The following is a 26,553-nucleotide window of genomic DNA, read 5'->3' on the forward strand; positions in this document are numbered from 1 at the left end:
TTTCTCTGTCTATCTCATCCTATCCTCTCGTACATCTTTCCTTTTCTCTGATCCTTCAAAGAGTATCAGTAGCAGTTCCCTTTCACAACCTCAAGTTTCTTTATGACTCTGAGAGGTATTTATACTCATCTGCCATCCTCAACTCATTTTAAGCAGTGGCTTTTGACTTTAGAGCCCTCTGTGTCGGCGGACCCTTTCTCATCTCAGACTCCCCTTTATCCCCTTGCTGGTGCGATCATCTAAATTCCAAGGTCAGTGAGACATTCACCCACTGAAAATTTGGCCATAGTTCCACGTGGCACTGGACTAAACCCTTAAGCACTTGGCCTGACATTTAAAGCCATTCGCAGTCTGCCATCCAGCCTGGGCAACTTATCTCCCCATACCTGTGTCATCCTTTACTCTCCAGTAGTTCTGAATGCCTGGACATTCCCTGCAGGAACCGAGCTGTCTATATTTCTTAATTCTGTCCATTTCCCGACCCCGTGCCTGAATCCCAAGGCAGCTTCTTCCTGTAGACTTACCTCGGAAGTTACCTTTTTAAAAAAAATTTTTTTTAATTTTTATTTTTTGGCCATGCTGTGCGGCACGCAGGATCTTAGTTCCCCAACCAGGGATTGAACCGGAGCCCCCCTGCAGTGGAAACTTGGAGTCTTAACCACTGGGAGTTACCTTCTTGGAGAAGCTTTGCTAATTGACCTTGTGCCTCCTCCACTGTACCTGTCTCTTGTAAACCTACACGGAGATGCCCTACCCTCCAAGGGTCTACTTGGAGGTTATTTTTGATGGTGCCTCTCTAAACTTTCTGGTGAATATCTTCTGAGCATGTACCTGGGGGTGGAATTGCAATGTTATGTGGCAGGTGCAGGTTGTGCTGTGGTGGGTAGTGTCTTCCATTTGGAAAGTGGCTGGACCAGTTCACACCCCACCTGCAGTCGTGAGGGGTCAGGTGCTTCACATCCTGAAGCGTGTGCCCATCTTGTTTGTTTCAGCCATTCAGGTGGGTCTGGTGGCATCACGTCATGGCCTGAATTTGCATTTCTCTGGTGCCTGATGAAATCGAGCACCTTGGCATGTTTACTAACCACTTGGAGATCCTCTTTGGGGAAAAGGTCTATTCAAGTCTTTTGCCCATTTTTCTATCAAGTTATCCTGACTTTTTAAATAGTTTATTTTTCTTGGTGGTGGTCCTACCATGTTGCCTGGTGACCTTTGGACCTTATCTTCTCCTCTGATTGTGAACTCCTTGAGATTTCTGGAACCCCTCCCCCCTCTCAGTGCCTAGTAAGACCCCCAAATAATAGACACTTAATACATGCTTGCTGTTGACTGAACAAGCCATCTTTGATCCATCCTTTCTAGTAGGATAACTATTCTCCTTGAGAAAAAGGATGGAGGAACTAGCCATGGAACAGTTCTGTTTTCTCTCCAGCATCTGTAACTATGCCCCAATATGTCCTGAATGGCCAGGCTTTTGGATTTAGGTTCAGAACATAACTCTCCGGGCCCTTCTTGATGTCGTCTGTGTTTTTCTCCAGCCTCCCTTTTGTGACATGCTCACTCTCGATCTTCAGTGTTCCATCTTACTTGGGGACCTCACTTCCCTGTTTTAAGCACGCTCCAAGAGGTCATGCTGGCCCCTGACATCCCCCTCTTCACTTTCGTGAGACTGTGTGACTTGCTTCCAATTTAATTTTCAGAATTTTCTTTCCCTGATAAGCCATTCTCTTGGGTTCCTGGCCTCTTAGGAGCCTGCTTCCTTAAAGTCTAAGATGTGGGTCTGACTGTCCAGCATTTTCTGCTAGGATTAGTCCACACTTTGAGATGATGTGGTCATTTCCCCTGTGTTTCCCCCTCGCTTCTATTTTATAAACCTTCCGTTATTCTTGATCAGAATTAAAGACACAAGACACACTAGTATTTTTCCTCATTGCTTCCTTGCCCTTCCAAGAGATAAGATGATCAGAAGAGCAAGGCTTTCTCAGATGGCCTGGTTTTAACCCAAGGAAGCTTCCAGCTTCTGTCCAGGTGATGCCCTTGGCCATCCTTGGCCTGTGGTGACCCAGTTCTGTGATTCATACAAGGAAAGCAGCATCCTTCTCTCAGTCAGGCTAGATGTATGTGATCCCACATGCTTCTCTCTTCTATTACCTTTCTTTAAACCTCTTGGTCATTCATTTATTCATTTGTTATTTGTTCATTGACTCAGCAAATATATGCCGAGCACTCTTCCTAGTCCTCATGGAGCGATATTCTAATGGGGCTGGAGGAGAGAAAAAGTCCGTTGTGGTTTATTATTTATATACTAAGTAACATAAATAGTGTGTCAGGTGGTAATAAGAGAGGTGAGAAAATGAAGCACCAGGTGCTAGAGGTGGGGTTTACCAGAAGTCCCAATTAAGACCATACCATAAAGACCAGGAGGAGTGAGAATTAGTGAGCATCTGGGAGCAGAGCACTCCAGGCCGAGGGAATAGCAGCTGTCAAGATCCTGAGGCTGATGTGTGCCTGGCAAGTTGCCCTGGTCATTCTGGTCCACAGAATGTGGCCACCTCCGTGCTGGTGTCAGCAAGGGTCCGTATCTGAAAGGGCAGTGTATCAGTGAAGTTTGTATCTACCATAGCATCCAGAAAAGCATTGGGTTGACAAAAAAGTTTGTTTGGGTTTTCTGTAAGATATGATGGAAAAACCCGAACAAACTTTTTGGTCAGCCCAATATCCTGTGGTCATCTGCACTCCATAAGAGGAGTTTTTATTAGAGTAAGTGAATTTAGGTTGAACACCACTACGGGCCCTTGCACCTCTGATTTGCTGTGATTGTCTGAGCTGCCTGGCGGATGGCACCTGTGTCTGAGTAGCGTTCTTTTAGTTGTTCCAGCTGGGCTCTTCTGAACACATAGTCCAATGCCTTCTTGTCATGTGGCCTGGTCTCTGCCTGGGTGTGGGGTCTATGCCAGATACATATGTTCCAGATACTATTGCTTGTAATGTGCAGACATGCTCAGTCACTAAGTCATGTCCAAGTCTTTTGTGACCCCATGCCCACATGCCCACCAGGCTGCTCTGTCCATGGGATTTCCCAGGCAAGAATACTGGAGTGGGTTGCCATTGCCTCCTCCAGGAGATCTTTCCAACCCAGGGATAGAACCCAAGTCCCCTGCATTGCAGGTGGATTCTTTACTGCTGAGCCACTGGGGAGGCCCTATTGCTTGTCACAAACTACCCCAAAATGTAGTATTAGAAGATGTTAACCATTTAAAAAAAATAATTATTTGTGTCTGCCCTGGGTCTTTGTTGCTACACATGGGCTTTCTCTAGTTGCCGTGTGTGGGCTTCTCATTGCAGTGGCTTTTTTTGTTGCAGAGCACAGGCTCTAGGGTGCATGGCTTCAGTAATTGTGGTATACAGGCTTAGCCTGTGGCATGTGGGATCTTACCAGACCAACAATCGAACTGGTGTCCCCTGCATTGCAAGGTGGGTTCTTAGCCACTGGACCACCAGGGAAGCCTGAGGCTAACCATTTTAATATGCTCATGGATTCTGTGGACCAGGAGTTTGGGCTGGGCATATTGGGGATGGCTTGTCTGTGTTCAGTGCTGTCTGAGGCTTCAGCTGGTAAGACCTGAACAGCTGGGGACTGGAACTGCAAGTCAGAAGTGCCTGAAGTGGCCTCCCCATGTGGCTTGGGCTTCCTCACAAAATGGCGACCTCCAAATGGGTAGTCAGATTTCTTCCTCCATGACTCAGAGCTCCAGGTGCAAGTCTTCTAGGAAATGAGGCAGTAGCTGCATCAGCATCATCGCTTCTCTTCATCTCCACTGTCATCTATCAGTTGAAGCAGCCACAAGCCCGTCCAGGTTTTGGTTTTTATTTTTTAATATGTATTTATTTGGCTGTGCTGGATCTTAGTTTCGGCACACTAAAGTTTCAGGATCTTTAGTTGCAGCATGTGAATTCTTAGTTGCGGCATGTGGGATCTAGTTCCCTGACCAGGGATCAAACCTAAGCCACCTGCATTGGGAGCACAGAGTATTAGCCACGGGACCACCAAGGAAGAGGGCTTCCCAGGTGGCGCTAGTGGTAAAGAACCTGCCTGCCAATGCAGGAGACATAAAAGACGTGGTTCTATCCCTGGGTCGGGAAGATCCCCTGTAGGAGGGCGTGGCAACTGACTCCAGTATTCTTGCCTGGAGAATCCAATGGACAGAGGAACCTGGCAGGCTATGGTCCATGGGGTCACAGAGTCAGACACTACTCAAGTGACTGAGCATGCACGCATACAGCAGGGAAGTCCCCCACCCAGGTTTAAGGGGAAGGAATTAGATTCCATCTCTTGTTTGGGGAAGTGTCAGGGCTGCATTGTAGAAGAAGCCATGGGATGGGAGGTGCCATGACCGTCTTTGGGAAATAAGCCTTATGACTTGTCTTCTATTTCCCTGGGGAGGAATTCTCATTTTATGTTGTCACCGGGCTCTGGTGGATTTTGAGATGTCTGCTTTGTACCCCGTCCAGCATCAGCTCCCAGGGTAAGAAGGTTGCTAGAACCAGCAGCACCCCCTCCTCCCAATGCTTGGCCGCTGGATGGAGGTGGTTCCCCAAGATGCAGGGCTGGTGGGCAGTCAGGCACGGAGCAGGTGCTCTGCAAGTATGTACACGCCCCTGAGGCATAGCAGATGGCACTGTGTAGCATCATTCTTTTGCTCAGTGTGATAATGGTCTCAGGTCAGAGAATGTCCTTGTCCTTAAGGGAGGCATGGTAAAATATTAGATTGAACCATATACTTGTTTCAATGCTATTCTCTGAAATCATCCCACCTTCGCCTTCTCCCACAGAGTCCAAAAGTCTGTTCTTTGTATGTGTCTCTTTTGCTGTCTCATCTATAGGGTCATCATTACCATCTTTCTAAATTCCATATATATGCGTTAATATACCATATTGGTGTTTTTCTTTCTGACTTACTTCACTCTGTATAATAGGTTCCAGTTTCATCCACCTCACTAGAACTGATTCAAATGTGTTCTTTTTGATAGCTGAGTAATATTCCATTGTGTATATGTACCACAACTTTCTTATCCATTTGTCTGCCGATGGACAATAGATTGAGCCATATGATCATGTTGATATCTGTTCCTATTTAATATGGTTCAATCTAATGTTGAGGAGTGACTTGTCATGATGTTACAACCTGCAACTTACTTTTTTTTTTTTAAGATTTATTTATTTTTGATCGTGCTGAGTCTTAGTTGCTGCATGTCGGTGTTCTCTAATTGCAGAGACCCGGGGCTACTCGTTGTGGTACATGGGTTTCTTGTTGCAGCGGCTTCTCTTTTTGCAGATGACAGGCTTTAGGGCGTGTGGGCTTCAGTAGTTGTGGCACATGGGCTTAGTTGCTCTACGGCCCAGGGATCGAACCAGTGTCCCTTGCATTGGCAAGTGAATTCTTAACACCACTGGACCACCAGGGAAGCCCTGAAACTTACTTTCAAATAGTTTATATGTGTGAATGTTGTTAACCTGAGGATCGGGTCTACCCACTGGGGTAGCAGCCAAGTAGGAATAAAGCCTGAGGGCAGATGCAGGCTGGCTCACTTCTGTCTCCATCCACAGCTCCTACCCAGCCCTGCCTGTGGGGGAGTGAGGGAGGGGAGGCTTGCTGGTGGGGCTCACTGGGGTCTTGCAGGGTGGGGGAGAGATGGTGGCCTGGGGTTCTTTGATTGTCTGCTCCCTGGAGCCCCCACATGCTCCTGACCGGACTCAGGAATTCAGATGAGCATGGCACAGCCCATCCACGTGCATCCTCCGAAAGGGTCCTCTCAGCCCCTCGGACCTTCTGCTTCCCTGTCTCCCAGGCAGCATCCTGCCTCTGAGCATCCTCGAGCTGCAGATCTCTGGGGCAGCTCTGCCACATCCTGTGCCCGGGACCGCTCTCGAAGCACAGGCCAGATGTGCAAATTCTGCGGCTGTGCCCAGGGCCGAGCGTAGCACAGCTCGCTTTTCTTGGAAGTCACTGGTGATTTGTTAGAAAAACAGGAAACATTGGGGCTGCCGGTGTACATTTTGACTTTTTTGTTTTTGTTTTCGAGCCGCCTTCATCCGTCCCAGTCTCTGGACGTTTTAAGGGTATTTCTGCTCCACCCAGCCTTTCAAGCCTCCCCCTTGACCTTCCTCCTCCCTGCCCCAGTCCAGTGCATCCTCTTTCTCCCTCCCTCTTGCCTTCTGCCACCTCCCCCCACCCCCAATCACTGTTGCAGGGAGGAGGCAGGTCTAGGGAACCACGGACACAGGTGCCACATCTTGGTGATGTTGTAACTTCAGGCACGTGCTTCTGGGCAGTCTGGTTTCCCTGCACCTGCCCTTCTGCTCCTAGCCCGTCCCCCAGCTTTATCGTGGTGGTTAGACAGAAAGCAGAGTGGGCTCTGCCCACGGGGACCTGCTGGGGCAGCTGTCCTGCTGACACTGGGGGGCGATGTGGCTGGGACAGGAAGTCCTTCATCCCCCATGGGTCAGACTGGGGCTGGAGGGGTCCTCAGAAGTCACTTTATCTATGGAGACACGGAGGCTGGGAGGGACCTTTCCAGGGCCCCCAAGTTGGATGCCTTGATTAAACAGGAAGAACGGGGAGGGGATGAGGAGGCCTGGATCCAGCTCTTCCCCAGGTCATCCCCTCCCTGAGGGGCAGGGGCTGCGGTCATTTTGTACATTGCGCTTGCATGCTAAGTTGCTTCAGTTGTGTCTGACTCTTTTTGACCCCATGGACTACAGCTGGCCAGGCTCCTCTGTCCATGGGATTCTCCAGGCAAGAATACTGGAGTAGGTTGCCATGATCTTCTCCAGAGGATCTCTCCAACCCAGGGATTGAACTGGTGTTTCTTATGTCTCCTGCATTGGCAGGCGGGTTCTTTACCACTAGTACCAGCTGGGAAGTCCAGTTTGTACATTGAGAGATGGTTAAAGCACCAGAAAGCGCTACTGCTTCCCAGTGTCCCTTGGTGAGTTTTTTTCCGGGCCTCATCTTGGCAGAGGTGGGCTCTGAGCATGCCTGGTTCTTGGGTTAGAGGTGTACTTGAGCCTTCTTGCTGTCCTTTCTTAACCCCATAAGGTGGGTACCTGTCTCCTATTTTATGGTTGAAGAAACTGAGGTCCAGAAATGTTATGTAACTTGACCGCTGTCCTCCCTTCTGCAGGCAGCCCCTCGAGGCAAGACCTCTCTGTCCTGGGAGGGCCCCTCCCCACCATTGCTGGACTTTGCCCTGGGTTCTCACCTTTGCACCACGCCTGCAGTGGGGCCTCCCCTTCTCCGGGGGCTGCCCTTCTGAAGTCATATGAGAAGTGTGATATGAGAGATGAGAAACTCCCCAAACCTCTCAGGGGTGTTGTTTGAAAAGGCATTAAACTGCCCAGAGAGAGAAAAGAAGGGTAAAACAGAGACTAAGATGGGAACCAGTCTGAGAAACTGAAAGACTATTTAGGGAGCTTCCCAGAAGAGAAGCAGTTTTGAGGAATTCTGGAGCTCAGGAAGGACAGTGGACAGGAACGTGACCCCCTCCTCACACAGGGACTCCTGAACATCCAGGGGCTACAGCTGACTCCGTGGGGGAAGGAAGGGGTCCTTCCCTTCCCCTCCCTCCTCTCTTGCCCACATTCCCATTCCCCCTGGTCCCATAGCTGCTGGGGAGCAGAGAGTCTTAGCCAGGGGTCTGTGAATTGGGATGAGAAAGATGAGACATCCTTATTGTCACCCGCCTCTAACTGAAGTTGAGCGTTTCCTGCCGTGATGAATGTAGGCAGCAAAACTAGAGTCATATTAGTAGCTCTCGTGACTTGGTCACCGGTAGAAATCCAGATGTTTTCGTATCACTCTGCAATTCTTATAGGTGCCAAAAACATCGTTTATGCCTTCTTATAGGTACCAAAAACATCGTTTATGCCTTTTACTACTTCAAAGTGATACTAATGATTTGACCCACTGTGGGATCTTGTTATTTAATGTGCAATGAGAAGAACAAATATAACCCTGTCTGATTACTAAAAGTCTGATTACTGAAAACAATTGATAATTATATTTCCATGCAGTTCATTTCCTTTGCAGTCCCATGTATTTTATTTCGTGTGTTTAAAACATTATTGTGAAGGGGGATGTCTGTAGACCTCTGCAAATTGCCAAATGGCTCTAGGGTGTAGCATAGTTAAGGAGTCCCACTATCAGAGCATTTAGGTAAAAAATTCTAGGTGTTGGGGCTTCCCTGGCCATCCAGTGGTTAAGACCTCACCTTCCAATGCAGGAGCTGTGCATTTGATCCGCCTGATGGACTAAAAAAAAACAAAACCCACAAAAAAATATAAAACAGAAGCAATATTGTAATAAATTCAATAAAAGACTTTAAAAATGGTCTGCATCAAAAAAATCATAAAAATAAAAAATTCTAGGTGTTAACCTGACAGCTAAGGAGGGCTTTGGTGTTCTGCAGACGTGATTTGGCATCCTTGCTGTAGACCCTGAGAAAGTCACTTTATCTCTGAGTCATAGTTTCCTTATTGTAAATGGAGGTAGAAAAAGTCTACCTTGAAGGACTGTTTTACGTGCAAATGCCAGGCAGGCAGTGGGAAGCATGATGGGTAGTAGCTGGGGACAGTGGCAGTGGTTGATTCAAGCCCACAAGACTCAAGCAGGATTCTCTTTTATTACAGAGGAAATTCCAAGCTAAGTTCACTTCTTATTATCTCTCATACAGAAGGGGAAACTGTACACCTGGCTAATGCCTCTCATCTTTTTCTTTTGCTCTGGACTGGGAGCAGGTAGTCCCCAGGTATCCAATATGAATCTTGGTCCCTAAATTGAAGTATTTAAGAAATAACCATGGTACATCCCTGCAATGGAATATTTTTCAGTCATGAAAAGAAATAAGTACTCTTACCTGCTACAAGATAGATGCACCTGGAAAACATGCTAAGTAAGTGAAAAAAGTCAGATGCCGAAGAGCACATACTGGGGACTTCCCTGGTGGTCCAGTGGTTAAGATTCTGTGCTTCCAATGCAGAGGGCACAGGTTCGATCCTCGGTTGGGGAACTGGGATCCCACATGCTACATGGCACGGTCAAAAATAAAAAGGACCACATACTGTATGGTTACATTTCTATGAAATGTCTAGAATTCCAAAATAAGGAAGTTCACAGAAACAGAGAGTGGATGAGTGGTTGTCAGATGATGGGGGGAGCGGAGAATGGGGAGTGATTGCTAATAGATATGCGGTTTCTTTTTGCAATGTTGAAAATTTTCTAGATTTAGATCGTATGGATGGGTATATGACATGGTGAACATACTGAAAACCACTGACGTGTGCCCTTTAAAATGATGAATTTTATGTTATGTAAATTATATACTGTGACTCAGTGGAATTTATTCCTGGTATACAGGCTGGTTCAACGTGTGAAAATCAGTTAATGTAATCCATTACATCAATAGGCTAAAGAAGAAAAATCATTTGATTATCAATAGATACATCCATTCACGATCATTTCTCTTAGCAAACTAGGAATAGAGGGGAATCGTTCTCAACTAGGTAAAGAATATTTACAAAAACTCTACATCTAACATCATACTTAAATGTGAAAAGTTAGTTCTCGCCCTAATATTAGGAATGAGGTAGGGCTCTCCCTTCTTATTCTTTCTATTCATATTGTACTAAAAGTCATAGCTAATGCAGTAAGACAAAAAAGGAAATAAAAGCTACACAGAATGAGAAGAAAGAAATAAAATGGTCTTTGTTTACATGTGACATGATTGTCTATGCAGAAAATCCCAAAGAATTAACAAACTCTTGGAACTAATAAGCTACTGTGGGAAAGTTACAGGATACAAGATTTATCCAGAGAAATCTATTGTTTTCCTATGTGCCAGCAATGAGCTATTAGAATGAAACTAAAAATAGAATGCTGTTTACCTTTAGCACCAAAAAATTGGCACAAGATCTACATGAGGAAAACTACAAAAGTCTGATGAATGAAGTAAAGGAAGATCTAAATAAATGGAAAGATAATCCATGTCCATGGATAGGCAGACTCAATATGCCAGTTCTTCCCAACTTAATCTATAGATTTAGTGCCATCCCCATCAAAATTCGAAAAATTTACTGATTCTAAAGTTTATATGGAAAGGTAGTATAAAACAAACAAACAAATCAGCATATACAGGTGAAAGAACAGGCAGACAGGTAATGAAACAGAACAGAGAGCCTAAAATATAACAACTGATTTGTGACAAAGGAACAAAGACAGTTCAATGGAGAAAGGATAGTTTTAATACAAATGGTGCTGGAACAATTGGACATCCACATACAAAAAAAAGAAAAATAATCTGTATATGTACCTTGTTGTTGTATAGTCGCTCAGTCATGTCTGATTCCTGCAACCCCATGGACTGCAGCCCACCAGGCTCCTCTGTCCATGGGATTTTCCAGGCAAGAATACTGGAGTGGGTTGCTAGTTCCTTCTCCAGGGGAATCTTCCTGACCCAGGGATTGAACTGCTATCTCCTGCTTTGGCAGGCCGATTCTTTACCACTGAGCCACTGGGGAAGCCCATATACATACCTTAAACCTTTCAAAAAAATTAACTCAAAATGGATCATAAATCTAAAGGCAAAATGCAAAACTATAAAACTCCTAGATGAAAACAAGGGAAAACCTAGATTACCTTGGCAATGAGTTTTTAAATATAATACCAAAAGCATGATACATGAAAGAAAAATTTGATGAGCTGGACTTCTTGAAAATTAAAAACTTCTGCTATGTGAAAGACACTGTTAAGAGAATGAAGAGACTAGCCACAGACCGGGAGAAAGTATTTGCAAAACATTTATCTGATAAAGGACTTATATCTAAAATATACAAAGAATTTTTAAAACTCAACAGTAAGAAAATAAACAGTCCAACTGAAAAGTAGGCAAAAGATCTCAACTGCTCACAAGAAGATAAACATGCCAAATAAGCATATAAAAAAAAATGCTCAGCATCGTATATCATTGGGGCTTCCCAGGTGACTCAGACAGTAAAGAAACTGCCTGCAATGCAGGACCCCTGGGTTCCATCCCCTGGAGAAGGGAATGACTACTCACTCCAGTAGCCTTGCCTAGAGAATCCCATGGACAGAGGAGCCTGGTGGGCTACAGTCCATGGGATCGCAGAGTTGGAGAGGACTGAGCGACTAGCACTTTCACTTTTTCTTTTCGTATATCTTTAGGGGATTGGAAGTTAAAACAACAAGGAGATACAAGTACATACCTATTAGAATGGCTAAAAAAAACTGATACCACTAAATGCTGGTAAGGATGTGGAACAATAGGATCTCTGAATCATTTCTGGTAGGAATGCAGAATGGCACAGCTACTTTGAAAGACAGTTTGGCGGTTTCTTAGAAAGCAAACAGTCTTGCCATCGTGCTTCTAGATATGTACTCAAATGAGTTGAAAACTTACGTCCGCACACAAACTTGCACATTAATGTTTATAACAGCTTTATTCTGATTGCCAAAAATTGACAAGGTGTCCTTTGGCGGGTGAATAGATAGACAAACCAGGGAACATTCATAGAATGGAATATCTTTTTAGTAATAGAAAGAAATGAAAGAAAACGAAAAGAAATAGAAAGAAATGAGCTATGAGGCCATGAAGACATGGAGAAAACTCAGATGCATGTTGCTATGTAAAAGAAGCCAGTCTGAAAAGTCTACATAATATAAAAGGCCAACTGCATGACATTCTGGAGAAGGCAAAACTCTAGAGACAGTAAAAAGATCAGTGGTTGCCAGGAGGTGGAGGGCGGGAAGGATGAGAGCTGGGGATTTCTAGGGCAATGAAACTGTTCTGTGTGATACTGTAATGGTGGATACATGACCTTTTGTGTTTGGCAAAATCATAGAATGTACAACACCAAGAGTGAACCCTAATGTAACCTGTGGACTTTAGTTATTATAATACTGTTGGATTAATACAGGTTCATCAGTTGTAACAAATATACTGCACTAATGGGAGATATTAATAATAGGGGAAACCCTGGGGAGAGGTGGGGCAGGGCGATGGGGATATATGTGAAGTCTCTACTTTCTGTTCAATTTTCCTGTAAACCTCAAACTCCTCTAAGAAAGTTAAAATTTATAGAAAGAAAAAAAATATTAAAAATTTTTATTGGAATATAGTTGCTTTACAATGTTGGGTTACTTTCTACTGTATAGCACAGTGAATCAGCTATAGGTGTACATATCAGTTCCGTTCACTCAGTCGTGTCCAACTCTTTTTGACCCCATGGACTGCAACACACCAGTCTTCCCTGTCCATCACCAACTCCTGGAGCTTGCTCAGACTCATGTCCATCAAGTCAGTGATGCCATCCAACCAGCTCATCCTCTGTTGTCCCCTTCTCCTGCCTTCAGTCTTTCCCAGCATCAGGGTCTTTTCCAATTAATCAGTTCTTCGCATCAGGTGGCCAAAGTATTGGAGCTTCAGCCTCAGCATCAGTCCTTGCAATGAATATGACTGACTTCCAATGACTGATTTCCTTTAGGATGGACTGGTTGGATCTCCAGGTGTACATATATCCCCTCTATTTTTTGCCATTTCTTGATCTTCAACTGAAACCCAGCTCTGAGCCCCATTCCTCCTGCCAGGAACTGTCCAGTAGCTCGGAGTTTTACACTTTCCATATGCAAACCTTCCCCAAGGGGGTTACCTTATTAGCATGAGGACAGAGCCTGGGGGAGGGAACCATGTCCAGAAAGAAAGATATCAATAACGGCGTAATATCAAACACAGCCCTGTGTTAGTAACCTGTGGCCTTAGGAACAGCTCCTGGAAAGCCTGGGTTCTGACCTGAATCTCTCCCTTTAGCCTCTGTTAGAGGAAATACTGGAGGAAGCAGGTTTCCTAGGCAACCTGCCCCGCATCGTGGGTGGCCAGTATGACTCAGTCCACACCACCCTCCCAGGACTGACTCATTGAGAAGTTACAAGAGGTGTGATTTCCCCCTCCAGGCCTGAGGAATATCCCGGGTGTCTCCAGTGTTTTGTAGGGTCACAGCCTCAGGGTTACATATTTGGGGTGGGGCCTTGGGTGTCTTGCACACTTACCCAACTGTCCCGGGAGACTCCACCCCAGTCTTGCACCAGGAGCTGGGGTTAGAACAGTGTACATGAAGGACGGGCCACTGTCAGAGGAAGCACAGACCGTGGGGAAGCAGAGGGGGAGGGGATGGGCACCCAAACCAGCCTGAAGTCTATAGGCAAAGCGACCTTGTGAAAGGGAGACAGAAGAATGTCTATTAAGAGCCGCATTGTAATGGAAAAGAGTCTGAACAAGAATAGACGCACATGTGTGTATAACTGAGTCACTTTGCTGTGCACCTGCAGCTAACATAACATTGTAAATCGACTAGACTTCAGTTAAGAAAGGAATCTCAGGTTTGGGGGAAGGTACAGTAAAAAAAAGAGCCACATCAAAAGCAGGGAAGATGGTGGAAATGTTTTGAGTGAAGGGAACACAGGCAGGAAGAAGTCTCTAAGAGAGAAGGAAGGTGGGGGTGTAAGACTGGCCCGGGAGGAAGGGCCCAGACCCCTCAGGGGCTTGTAAGCAGGGTTGGGGGTTGAACTTTGTCCTAAGGCAACGGAAAAGCTTAAGCAGCAGGGAAGGAATGAGAGATATGCTTTGTCTGAGAAGACAATTCTGCATAGAACGTCTCTGCTCTGATTCTGTGAGTTTAAGAAAATGCATGGGGGAAGGATGTGTTATATAGGCATGTAAATGTATCAACCAGACTGGAAGGATAACAGGCCACCCCGAGCGGAGAGAGTGTATCTTTGAAAAGAAAAAGTGGGGTGCAGGTGTTGTAAAGCCACTCGTTCCAGGAAACAAACTCACTCAGAAGGACAATGCAGATAGTGGAGTGCTGTTTATTACTCCGGCGGGCCCAACACAGTCTCCTCTTAGCCAAGGACCCCGACCAGTTTGTGTGAAAACCTTATATACCCTAAGTGTATAAGGTTCCCTGAAACTAGTCTGAACAAAGGAAAAAGAAAGATACAATCAAAGTTAACCCATGATCATATGCCTTAAGCCAAGTTGTTCAGTTCAGTTCAGTTCAGTCGCTCAGTCGTGTCCGACTCTGCGACCCCATTCATCGCAGCACACCAGGCCTCCCTGTCCGTCACCAACTCCCGGAGTTCACTCAGACTCACGTCCATCCAGTCAGTGATGCCATCCAGCCATCTCATCCTGTGTCGTCCCCTTCTCCTCCTGCCCCCAATCCCTCCCAGCATCAGAGTCTTTTCCAATGAGTCAACTCTTTGCATGAGGTGGCCAAAGTACTGGAGTTTCAGCTTTAGCATCATTCCTTCCAAAGAAATCCCAGGGCTGATCTCCTTCAGAATGGACTGGTTGGATCTCCTTGCAGTCCAAGGGACTCTCAAGAGTCTTCTCCAACACCACAATTCAAAAGCATCAATTCTTCGGTGCTCAGCCTTCTTCACAGTCCAACTCTCACATCCATACATGACCACAGGAAAAACCACAGCCTTGACTAGACGGACCTTTGTTGGCAAAGTAATGTCTCTGCTTTTGAATATGCTGTCTAGGTTCATCATAACTTTCCTTCCAAGGAGCAAGCATCTTTTAACTTCATGGCTGCAATCACCATCTGCAGTGATTTTGGAGCTGCAAAAAATAAAGTCTGACACTGTTTCCCCATCTATTTCCCATGAAATGATGGGACCGGATGCCATGGTCTTCGTTTTCTGAATGTTGAGCTTTAAGCCAACTTTTTCACTCTCCACTTTCACTTTCATCAAGAGGCTTTTTAGTTCCTCTTCACTTTCTGCCATAAGGGTGGTGTCATCTGCATATCTGAGGTTATTGATATTTCTCCCGGCAATCTTGATTCCAGCTTGTGTTTCTTCCAGTCCAGCGTTTCTCATGATGTACTCTGCATAGAAGTTAAATAAGCAGGGTGACAATATACAGCCTTGATGTACTCCTTTTCCTATTTGGAACCAGTCTTTTGTTCCATGTCCAGTTCTAACTGTTGCTTCCTGACCTGCATACAGATTTCTCAAGAGGCAGGTCAGGTGATCTGGTATTCCCATCTCTTGAAGAATTTTCCACAGTTTATTGTGATCCACACAGTCAAAGGCTTTGGCATAGTCAATAAAGCAGAAATAGATGTATTTCTGGAACTCTCTTGCTTTTTCCATGATCCAGCCAAGTTGTTAACAGTGGACAATTATTAATAGGCCTGTGGTCATACCCCAGTAAGCATAATAGAATGTATGATTCTATTCAATTACACAGATAATTGGGGTATTCTTTTAGCTACAGAGAGCCCTGGGGCTCTTCCTTCCGGGGGCCTGGTTTTCCAGTTGGTATGTCGTTTCCATAGATACTGGACATGTAGCTCAAAGTCCATAGTCCAGCCCAAGATGGAGTCCTGCTTTCAAGATAGAGCCTGTTCTGTTTCCTCCTTCACAGGTAGCTGGTCAGGCTAAGAAAGCTTTCAAGATTTATTCCAGACACATATATATAGTGTGAGTCTTAAAATATTTTTATTGAGGTACTTTTTAAAAAATGTTATTTATTTATTTATTTGGTTGTGCCGGCACACGGGAGCTTTGATCTCTGTTTCGGCATGCGCGATCTTTAGTTGCGGCATGCGAACTCTTCTTTGCAGCATGTGGGATCTAGTTCCCTGATCAGGGCTGGAACCCAGGGCCCCTGCATTGGGAGCTCGGAGTCTTAAGCCACTGGACCACCAGAAAAGTCCCTGGGGTTTGGTTTACCATATAGTGAAATGTACAAGTTTTATTGTACAGTTTGATGGGTTACAGAAGATACATACACCCATGTAACCTGTACTCCTATCAAGATACAGAATATTTCCATCATCCCAGAAAGTTTTCTCATGCCCATTCCTGGTCATCTCTCCTTATTAAGCCTTCCAGGGACAACTACTATTTTGATTTATTTCACTACAGATTAGTTTTGCCTGTTCTAAAACTTAAATGGAACCATAGAATATCTGTTTTGTGTGTGTCCAGATTATTTGCACAACACATTTTTTGTTATTCATCCATGTTACACACATTCGTAATTTGCTTTTTAATTCCTTCCATCACCAAGTAGTAATGGATTATAGAAATACATCAAATAATTGGTTTATCCATTCTCTTATTGGTGGATCTGGTTGTTTTCAGTTTGAGGCTATTGTGATTCATCTATATTTTTTAGATGAAGAGTTTTTGTTTAATTATTTAGTACTCATTCATTGATTTATTGGGCTGTGTTGAGTCTTAGTTGCGTCATGTGGAGCCTTTCGTTGCGAGGCACAGATCCTCTTACTTGTGGGGCCCAGGTTCAGTAGTTGTGGTGCACAGGCTGAGTTGCTCCATGCCATGTGGGCTTTTCCTGGACTGGGGATTGAACCCATGTCTCCTGCATTGGCAGGCAGATTCTTTACCACTGAGCCACCAGGGAAGCCCAGAAATCCACTGTCTTTTGAACTATTTTTTCTTCTCAGAGAAGATGTTGTTTCTCTCTTGCTGCTTTTAAGATTTTTCTTTTGTCTTTAGTTTTTCGAAGTTTGATTGTGTTGGGTCTTGGTGCGTATTTCTTGGCTCCGTTTTGTTTGGGATTCACACAATTTTTTGAATCTGTTGTTTTACGTATTTTGCCAAATTTGCCAAGTTTTCAGCCATTATTTCTTGGCGTACTTTTTTAGCTCTGTCCTCTACCACTGGGACTCAGATGATAAGAATGTTAGAGCTGTTTGTATAGCCACATTTCCTTAAGGCTCTGTCCATTTTTCATTTGATTTTCTCTCTATTGTTCAGATCAGATAATGTTATTGTTCTGTATTTAAGTTCATTGGTTCTTTTCTTTGTCCCCCCCATTCTGATGTTGAACTCATCCACTGAGCTTTTTTTTATTTCAGTTATTATATATTTTCAGTTCCATTTGGTACTTAATTTACCTCATATTTCTTTGCTGAGACTTTTCTAGTTTTCATGTGTTTATAATCATTCACGGAAGCATTTTAAATGATTATTGCTTTAAAATCTTTTTCAGATATTTTTAATGTCTGTCATTTTGGGGTTGGCATCTACTGATTGCCTTTTCTTATTCATTTAGGATCTTCCTTATTCTTGATGTGACTAGTTACTTTCTGTCGCAATCTGGACATTTGGCTATTTTTTAATAAGAGTTATAAGGTGCTGGATCTTTTTTAAACCTCTTATTTAAATCTGCTTTGTTGACTTTCTCTCCAACATGTTCCTGAAAGGGAAAGTGGGGCAGGGCTGGGGGCTGGGGTGAAGGAACCACCTTTTTACTGCCAGGTGAGGGTATAAATCTGGGAGAAGGAAATGGCAACCCACTCCAATGTTCTTGCCTGGAGAATCCCAGGGACAGGGGAGCCTGGTGGGCTGCCGTCTATGGGGTCGCACAGAGTCGGACACGACTGAAGTGACTTAGCAGAGGGTATAAATCTAGGTTCCATGCTTAGCTTCCATTGACATTGAGGAGGTGCGTCCGTATTACCACTGGCTGCTGCTGCTGCTAAGTCACTTCAGTCATGTCCAACCCTGTGCGACCCTATGAACAGCAGCCCGCCAGGCTCCTCTGTCCATGGGATTGTCCAGGCAAGAATACTGGAGTGGGTTGCCATTTCCTTCTCCACCGGGTGGAGTGGGAATTCTGGCTTCACAAATAGGCCTCCACTGATACCTCCCTTGCTGGGAGGGGCAAGGGTACATCATAGCTCCATGCTTGCTTAGTCATTTCAGTCATGTCCGACTCTCTGTGACCCCATTGTCCATGGGGTTCTCCAGGCAAGAATACTGGAGTGGGTTGCCATTTCCTTCTCCATCGTAGCTCCACTGATACCAAATGGATTTCCCAGGTGGCGCTAGTGGTAAAGACCTTACCCACCAGTGCAGGAGACCTAAGAGACACAGGTTCTATCCCTGGATTGGGAAGATCCCCTGGAGAAGGGCGTGGCAAAGCCACTCCAGTATTCTTCCCTGGAGAATCAGGGGAGTCTGGCAGGCTACAGTCCATGCGGTCGCAAAGAGTCAGACACAGTTGAAGTGACTGAGCACATTGATACCTGGGGTGGAGGAAATGACCTCATTCCCTCTGAGTAGTAGTGAATGCCCTGACTCCTTCTCTAGGCTTCCTCTAACACCACCACAGAGTGGGAGGAGGCACTCTTACTGTCTGGTGGGGCTGGAAATCCAGGCTTCCCAGTGGTTTCCACTGAGAAATGAAGGTGGAGGGGGCTTATTACTACCAGTGTGGATACAAGACCTGGCTCCCTACTTGGCTTTCTCAGACACCACCTGTGGTTGGGGAGGGGTTGGGGTACCTCATGACAGTCTGGCTAGAACTAACAAATCATATTCTGGTAGCTCAGTTGATAAAGAATCTGCCTGCTAATGCAGGAGACCCAGGTTCAATCCCTGGGTTTGGAAGATCCCCTGGAAAAGGAAATGGCAACCCACTCCAGTCTTCTTGCCTGGAAAGTCCTTTGTACAGAGAAGCCTGGCGGGCTCAGTCCACGGGGTCGCAAGAGTCGGACACAACTTAGCAACTAAACCACCACCACCATTCATGAATGGAATAGAGAGAAGGAGAGAGATTTTTCATATCTAATTGGGCAAAAATTGAAAGAGCATGAAAAGGAGGCTGAAGAAGATGGGCATGCTGGTGACTGAGATCAGTGTTCCATAAAATCTTCTCTGCCCAAAACTATGAAATATTCGTGTCTGTTTTACAAACTGGAAATGGTTTTGCAGAAAGTGAGCAGCTCTAATGAATGCAATTTGTCACAACCACAGTCTTTTTCCACATCCAAAAAAAATCAGAAATCTGCCAGTATATGTGTAATTGGCTTTTCTGGAGTTTCTATGTTTGCATTCATTTGCTGTTTTATTACTCTGTGAGCATTTGCTGGCAAACAAGACAGGCTCTGAATTTGAAAGGCGGCAGGATTAAACAGGGCCTTCCCACATGGTGCTAGTGGTAAAGAACCCACCTGCATTAGCAGGAGATGTAATGAGATGTGGGTTTGATCCCTGGTTTGGGAAGAGGGCATGGCAGGAGGGCATGGCAACCCACTTCACTGTTTTTCTGTGGAGAATCCCATGGACAGAAAGCCTGGTGGGCTACAGTCCATAGGGTCACAAAGAGTCGGACATAAACGGAAGCAACTTAGCACACACGCGGGATTAAACAGTCTCCAAGGCCAGATGCCCATGGTTTAGCCCAGGAATCCATAGAATTTGGTTGCTGCCTGGAGTTTATGCCTTGGTACATTCTTATAGTCTGTCTTTGGTTCCCCATCTTGGCAGTAATTTCTGTTTGCCCATCTCCAGCTCCTTTATGTATACAGAGAAGCTAAACTGCCTAGATCATGCCAAGAAAAGACATGCCTCACTTACCAGGGAGAGAAAACTGTGTCTCCTCCTTTGTAAAATGGGAAAATGGGGGAAAGAGTGTATCTACCTCATACGGATTCAGTGAATTAATTTATTGAAAACACCTAGACAGTGCCTGGCACATAGTAAGCCCTCAGTTAGCATTGCTGCTGCTGCTGCTAAGTCGCTTCAGTCGTGTCCGACTCTGTGCCACCCCAGAGACGACAGCCCACCAGGCTCCCCCGTTCCTGGGATTCTCCAGGCAAGAACACTGGAGTGGGTTGCCATTTCCTTCTCCACAGTTAGCATTAGCTGCTGTTATAATTATTACATACAAAGGCAATATAATGTATCTTACTGTCTTTTGGTATTCTTCCAGATGATTACTTGGGTAGAAGGGAGTCAGACAGACCTGGGTTCAAATTCTGCCTAAACTGCTTGCAGTTGTATGATCTTGGGAAGGTCATTTAGCTACCAGGGACTGCATTTGCCTCCTCCTTGTATGTTCAGCATTTTATGAGGTTATTCAGAGTAAATGAGCTCAAGGCTTCAAGCCCTAAGCACAGGAGTCAGAGCTACAACCTGTTAGCATCTTTCTTCTTCTCTCCTCCATTCTTCATCCCATCTCTTCTTGGTCTGAACCACAACTTGGTCTTCCTGGGAATCCTTGTGCCCTTTCCTTGGTAAAGAAGAGTGTGAGCGAAGGTGGGAAGTAGGCAAAGGCTTATCTCTGCCCTCTTGGCCCCTTTTGGCACACTTCCCCTACATCCGCCCCCTGCCCTCCCATGCCACCACCACCTACCTTTTCACACATCCTCGCTCTCCCGGCCCTAGAGCCGTTCTGCGGCCCACTGTCCACCGTCACTGCCGTCACAGACCCATTTGTTGGCTAAATGTCCCTCCAGGAATCTTACGTTCTTGAAAAATAAGCGAGGACAGAGGAAGTGAGCCACCACCCTAACCCAGGGAGAATGAATCACTGACGAGGAGGATTTAGGCAGTTTTTGTGCAAGATGGCTTCCAGGGAAGCCTCAGATGATAACACCGAGGTGAAACCATGTACTCAGCCCTTTGGGTGTCTAGAACACAGTGGAGATAACTTCCTGCAAACACGGTGTAGGCGATGGCGTGGGCTCTGGAGTACAGCCAAGGTGGGCTGTGCTTACAGCTCAGGCTGTAAGAACGATGACCACGGGAATTTGTCCAAGTAAACGGCTCACCCTCCCTGAGCTGCAGGAATTGTACGTAACTGTGAGTATGCCGTGGGGTGACTGTGATCATTAAACTAGACTGTCACGGGGGAGTACCAAGCCTGGGACCTGACATGGAACAGCCGCTCAGTGGTAGGCAGTCTGTCCTCTCTCCTTCTCTCCTGTTCTCTAGGCTGAAACTGATAGACAATTGACAGTCCTATCTAATATCACAAAGATGTCGGTTAATTTATCTAATATCACAAAAATATCGATTAATTCTTCTTTTTTTCTCACTCTTTTTAAAAATTGCAGTAAAATACTTATGACATAAACGTTACCACTGTAACTATTTTTAAGCGTATGGTTTCGTAGTGTTTTTTCACATTGCTGTGCAACTGACCTACAGAACTCTTTTCATCTTGTAAAACTAAAACTCTATACCCATGAAATAACCCCCGCCCCTTTTCCTGAACACCTGGAAACCACCATTGAACTTTCTGTCTCTACAAATTTGACTACTCTAGAGACTCGTAGAAGTGGAACCATACAGCGTTTTTTTGTGACTGGCTTATTTCACTTGGCGTGATGTCCTCAAGATTCTTCCGCGATGGAGCACGTGACAGAGCTTCCTTCCTTTTTAAGGCTGAATACTATCCCATTGTATGTGCGGACCACGTCTGATATCCATTCGTCTGTCCATGAACAAATGGATGCCTTCTACATTTGGCCATTGTGAATACTGCTTCAGTGGACATGGGTGTACAATAATATGTTCCGGTCTCTGCTTTCAGTTCTTTGGGGTATATGCCAAGAAGTGGAATTGCTGGATCATGTGGTAATTCTATTCTTGACTTTTTGAGGAATCAGCATGCCATTTTCTATAGTGGCTGTCCCATTTTGCTTTCCCACCAGCAGTGCACAAGGGTTCCAATTGCTCCACGTCCTCACTAACACTTATTTTGGTTTTTCATAATGACCATGCTAATGCGTGTGCAGTGGTACCTCATTGTGGTTTTGATGTGGATTTCCCTAACGATTAGTGATGTTGAGCATCTTTTCATGTGCTTATTGGCCAATTGTGTGTCTTTGGAGAAAAGTTTATTTAAGACCTCTGACCATTTTTAATTGGGTTTTTTGTTGTGTTGAGTTGCAAGACTTCCTTGTATATTTTGGATATCACCTCCTTGTTAGATATAAACGATTTGCAAATATCCTCTCCCTCTCTGTAGGCTGCCTTTTTACTCTGTTGATTTTTTCCTCTGATGCAAGAGTTTTATATTTTAATGTAGTTAAGTTTATCTATTTTTCCCTTTTATTGCCGGTGCTTTGGTGTCTTTTCCAAGAACTCATTGACAAAGCTAATGTGATGTAGTGTTCCTCCTGTTTTCTTCTGAGTTTTGCAGTTTAAACTCTTTACGTTTCATTCTCTGATTCATTTTAAATTAATTCTTTATGATACTGAATTTTCCTGTCTACCGAAAGGTTATGCATTTCTGTTTATTTGCCTTCCTTTGTGTTCCTCAAAAGTTTTATTTCACTGAATTCCTGCAGATTTTAAAAGCTTATTTTCTCTTATTTTATTCTTTTTATTGCTGTGTAGGTGAGTCTCTTTCCAACACCATTTCTGTTTTTTGTGTGTCTGAATGATATTAACTTCTACTTTAATTTGTATCCAGCCACCTTATCTGATTCTCTTATTTGTGGTAGCCATTTTTCATTTCATTATTTTGGCTTTCTATAAACAATTTGAGGGTGAAGAAGTATAAATTATGCCAGTTCTATAATTGGCAAAGCTGTAATTCATAGTAAGTCTCCATGAATGACGCATGACACATACAGCCTCAGAAAGTTCCTCACCCACACACTCTTCCTGGAGTTACTCGAAATACCGTGGCTGAGCAACAAATGAATTAAAATTAAGAACTCGTAGATAAGTATAAGTGAAGTAAGTGAAGTAAGTGAAGTCGCTCAATTGTGTCCGACTCTTTGTGACCCCATGGACAGTAGCCTGCACCAGGCTCCTCCATCCATGGGATTTTCTAGACAAGAGTACTGGAGTGGGTTGCCATTTCCTTCTCCAGGGAGTCTTCCCGACCATGGTACAAAACAAAACAGCAAGCAATGAAATAAACTGAACTTAAAGCCGCTGTTCAGGAAAAAAAAAGCTATAATTATCATAGTTATTATGTTTACTATAAGTTTCAAAAATTATTATTTCAGGAATTGTGATGTGTGAAAATTTTTAACACAAATCTGGATCCTTATTTTAAGAGAAAACAATATTACAATAGTCAGATTAAGAGAGGAGCTAAAATTGCAAGATTCAAAAATAATTTTTAAAAATATATAGGAATTCTAGACCTAGATCCTTGCTAAGAAATTTAAAAATCTGACTAAGATGAATGGTACCTTCAGAAAATTTAAATTTTCAAAATTGACCCATCAGTAGTTGAATATCTACACAGCCCCAAAACTCTGGAATAAATTTGAAAAACAATTCTAAAATTAACCTTGAGGAGAGGGGCAGAGGTCACACACTGCCGCACAACAGTGTCTGATTCTCACTCAATCCGGAGGGTTGCATGACTGTCCTGAGGTTCTGGACTCAAATTCTAGTTATAGATTCACCACTTTCTTTAAAATTTTATTGATGAATAGTTGATTTACAATGTTGTATTACTTTTGCTGAACAGCAAAATGATTCAGTTATATATATACACATATATGTATATAAATTCCTTTTTGTATTCCTTTCCATTATGGCTTATCTCAGAATATTGAATATAGTTCCCTGTGCTCTACAGTAGGACCTTCTTGTTTATCTAGTCTATATATAATAGTTTGCATCTACTGATCCCAAACTCCCACTCCATCCCTCCCCTACTCCACTTTGCTTTGGCAACCACAAATCTATTGTCTATATCTGTGAGTCTGTTTCTGTTTCATTGATAAGTTCATTTGTGTCATAGTTTAGAATCCACATATAAGTGAGATACCATATGGCATTGATTTGTCTTTCTCTTTCTGACTTTCTTCACTTAGTATGATAATCTACAGTTCCATCCAAGTTGCTGCAAATGGCATGATTTCATTCTTTTTTATGACTGAGCAGTATCCTGTTGTATATATGTACCACATTTTCTTTATCCATTCATCTGTAGATGGACATTTAGGTTGCTTCCATGTCTTGGCTATTGTGAACAGCTCTGCTATGAATGTAGGGGGTGCATGCATCCTTTCCAGTTATAGTTTTGTCTGGATATATGCCCACAAGAGGGATTGCTGGATCATATGAGATTTGCCACTCTCTAATCGGAGCAAGTCCTTCATTGCTCAGAGCCCCCATTTTCTTGTCTGTAGAATGGGAGAGTTGCACTAGATGGTCTGTAAGGGGCCTTTCTAGTCTCATGGTGTAGTGTATGATGCATGTGTGTGGTGGGGATGTGGGGATGAGTGTATTTGTAAAATAGAAAATGTTACTGTACATCAGAGTCATCCAGGGAGTGTTTTCTTAGCCTGATCTCAAAGCCACCTGGAGTTGAAATGTGTATACTGAGAAAGCACCCTGATAGCTAATTGAACACATTTATTGAATGTTTATTATGTACCAGGCACTGTTCTAAATATTTTTCACTTATTAACCCATTATGTACAACCTTGAGCTCTCCCAGACACTAACAACACTGTTCCTTTAGGGGACACCAAATTGATGATAGAAACAAATGCATCAACATTGTATGGTAACATTTGGTCATGGTGTTATCAAGATATTCCAGAATATATTAATGTTGTTGTTCAGTTGCTAAGTAGTGTCTGAGTATGACTCCACAGACTACAACACGCCAGGCTCCTTTGTTCTCCGCTATCAAATCATGCCCACTGAGTTGGTGGTGCTATCTAACTATCTCATCCTCTGTCGCCCCCCTTTCCTCCTGCCCTCAATCTTTCCCAACATCAGGGTCTTTCCCATGAATTAGCTCTTCACATCAGATGGCCAAAGTATTGGAGCTTCAGCTTCAGCATTGTATTAACTATTAAATACTAATTTTTCCTAATTGCCATCAAAATGAAAATACGGTTTAAGCATTCTTCCAGAAAGGCCTCAGAGACCCTCTAAAAACCCTGGAGATTCTCAACTCCAGTTTAGGAACATGAGGTTAGGGGATTTTGAGGCAGCCAGTTCTGCACTGGTCCACCCACAAGTAATTAGGACCTGTGACTGTTCATTAAATCTAATCAAGTTCATGAAGGGCAGTGAAGCTTTGGATACCCACTTGGAAAGATATATAAAGGGTATGTAAAGCCTATGTAACTATTAAATCATTGTATAGACCCAGGTATACCCTTCACCAGGGCTTCCCAGCTGGCTCAGTGGTAAAGAATCCTCCTGCCAAGGAGACGTGGGTTTGATCCCTGGGTCAAGAAGGTCCCCTGGAGAAGGAAATGGCAACCCACTCCAGTATTCTTGCCTGGGAAATCTCATGGACAGAGGAGCCTGGAGAGCTACAGTCCATGGGGTCATAAAGAGTTGGACACAATTTAGCAAATAAACAACAACAGCAACAACATACTCTTCACCAAGCTTCCCTTAATGTTAGCAGTTTATATGATGTGATGCAATTATCCAAAGCAGGAAATGATAGTGATCCACATCCTTACTTGAATTCTAGCCAGTGTCCCCTAACATCCCGTTTCAGTTCCAGAATCTAGTCCAGGATCCCACATCACATTTAGTTTTTGTGTCTCCTTAGTTTCCTCCTGTCTGTGACAGTTACTAAGTCTTCCCTTATATTTTATGACCTTGACTCTTTGGTGAATTATATTATGGAATTTGTCTGCATTCAGTTCTTTTGTTTTGTTTGTTTGTTTTGGCCACACTGTGAGGCATGTGAGATCTTACTACCCCATCAGGGCTTGAACCTGTGCCCCCTGCCTTGGAAGTGCAGACCCTTAACCACTGAACCGCCAGGGAAGTCCCTACATTTGGTTTTGAATGGTTACTCATGATTTGGTTTGTGTGGTTGGGAATTTTTGGCAAGAATCCCACAGAAGTGATGTTGTGTCTCTCGTAGTGACTCGAATCAGGATATGGGAGGATACATGATGTTGACACATGTTATTATTGGTGATATTAAATTTAGTCATGAAGTTAAAGCAGGGCTGGATTTCTCTACTGTGACATTATTTTTTCTTGTAATTGATCAGTTTATTGGGAAAAATACTCAAAAACTATGTACATATCTTGTTTTCTCTCAGATTTTCACTCACAGATTTTAGCATCTGTTGGTGGATCTTGCCTGTAATAATTGGAACTGTGGTGTTGATGTAATGGTCATTTTGTATTTTTCTCATTCCTGTCACATTTATTAACTAGAATTCTTTTGTGAAGAAGACCTGTACTTTCTCTTCCATTTATTGATTTTTTTACTTTATACTTTATGACATTAGTTTAGACTTATGGGTATTTATTTCATCCTGTGAATTATTATCCAACACTTTCATTATTTAGTTGTTCAGACTATCCTGGCTTTGACCATTGGAAGCTCCTTTAAGTTGGCTTCTGTGCCTTTTAACATTCCCCATCAGTGGCTCAGTGGTTAAGAATCTGCCTGCCAATGCAGGAGCCACAGGAGATACAAGTTAGATCCCTGGGTCAGGAAGATACCCTGGAGGGAGAAATGGCAACCCACTCCAGTATTCTTGCCTAGAGAATCCCATGGAGAGAGGAGCCTGGTGGGCTGCAGTCCATGGGGTCACAAAGAGTCAGACACAACTGAGCATGCACACATCTTTTTCTAAATATTGGTTTATTTTCTGGTTCTATAAGATGTACCAAGCCTCCAGATTTATCTTCTGTATTTCCTGCCCCAATCCTAAAATCAGCTGTTTGTCTAGGAAGCCTTGGTTCC

The 26,553-nt window shown here is 43.9% G+C and overlaps 1 protein-coding gene across 17 annotated transcripts in view; it reads left to right on the plus strand.

Moving 5' to 3' along the window:
* Positions 1–26,553, plus strand: part of PIK3R5 (phosphoinositide-3-kinase regulatory subunit 5) — a 75,520-nt gene that overhangs the window by 16,618 nt on the left and 32,349 nt on the right. The window lies entirely within an intron of this gene.

This window comes from Bubalus bubalis, chromosome 3, assembly GCF_019923935.1.
Source record: "Bubalus bubalis isolate 160015118507 breed Murrah chromosome 3, NDDB_SH_1, whole genome shotgun sequence".
Taxonomy (NCBI): Eukaryota; Metazoa; Chordata; class Mammalia; order Artiodactyla; family Bovidae; genus Bubalus; species Bubalus bubalis.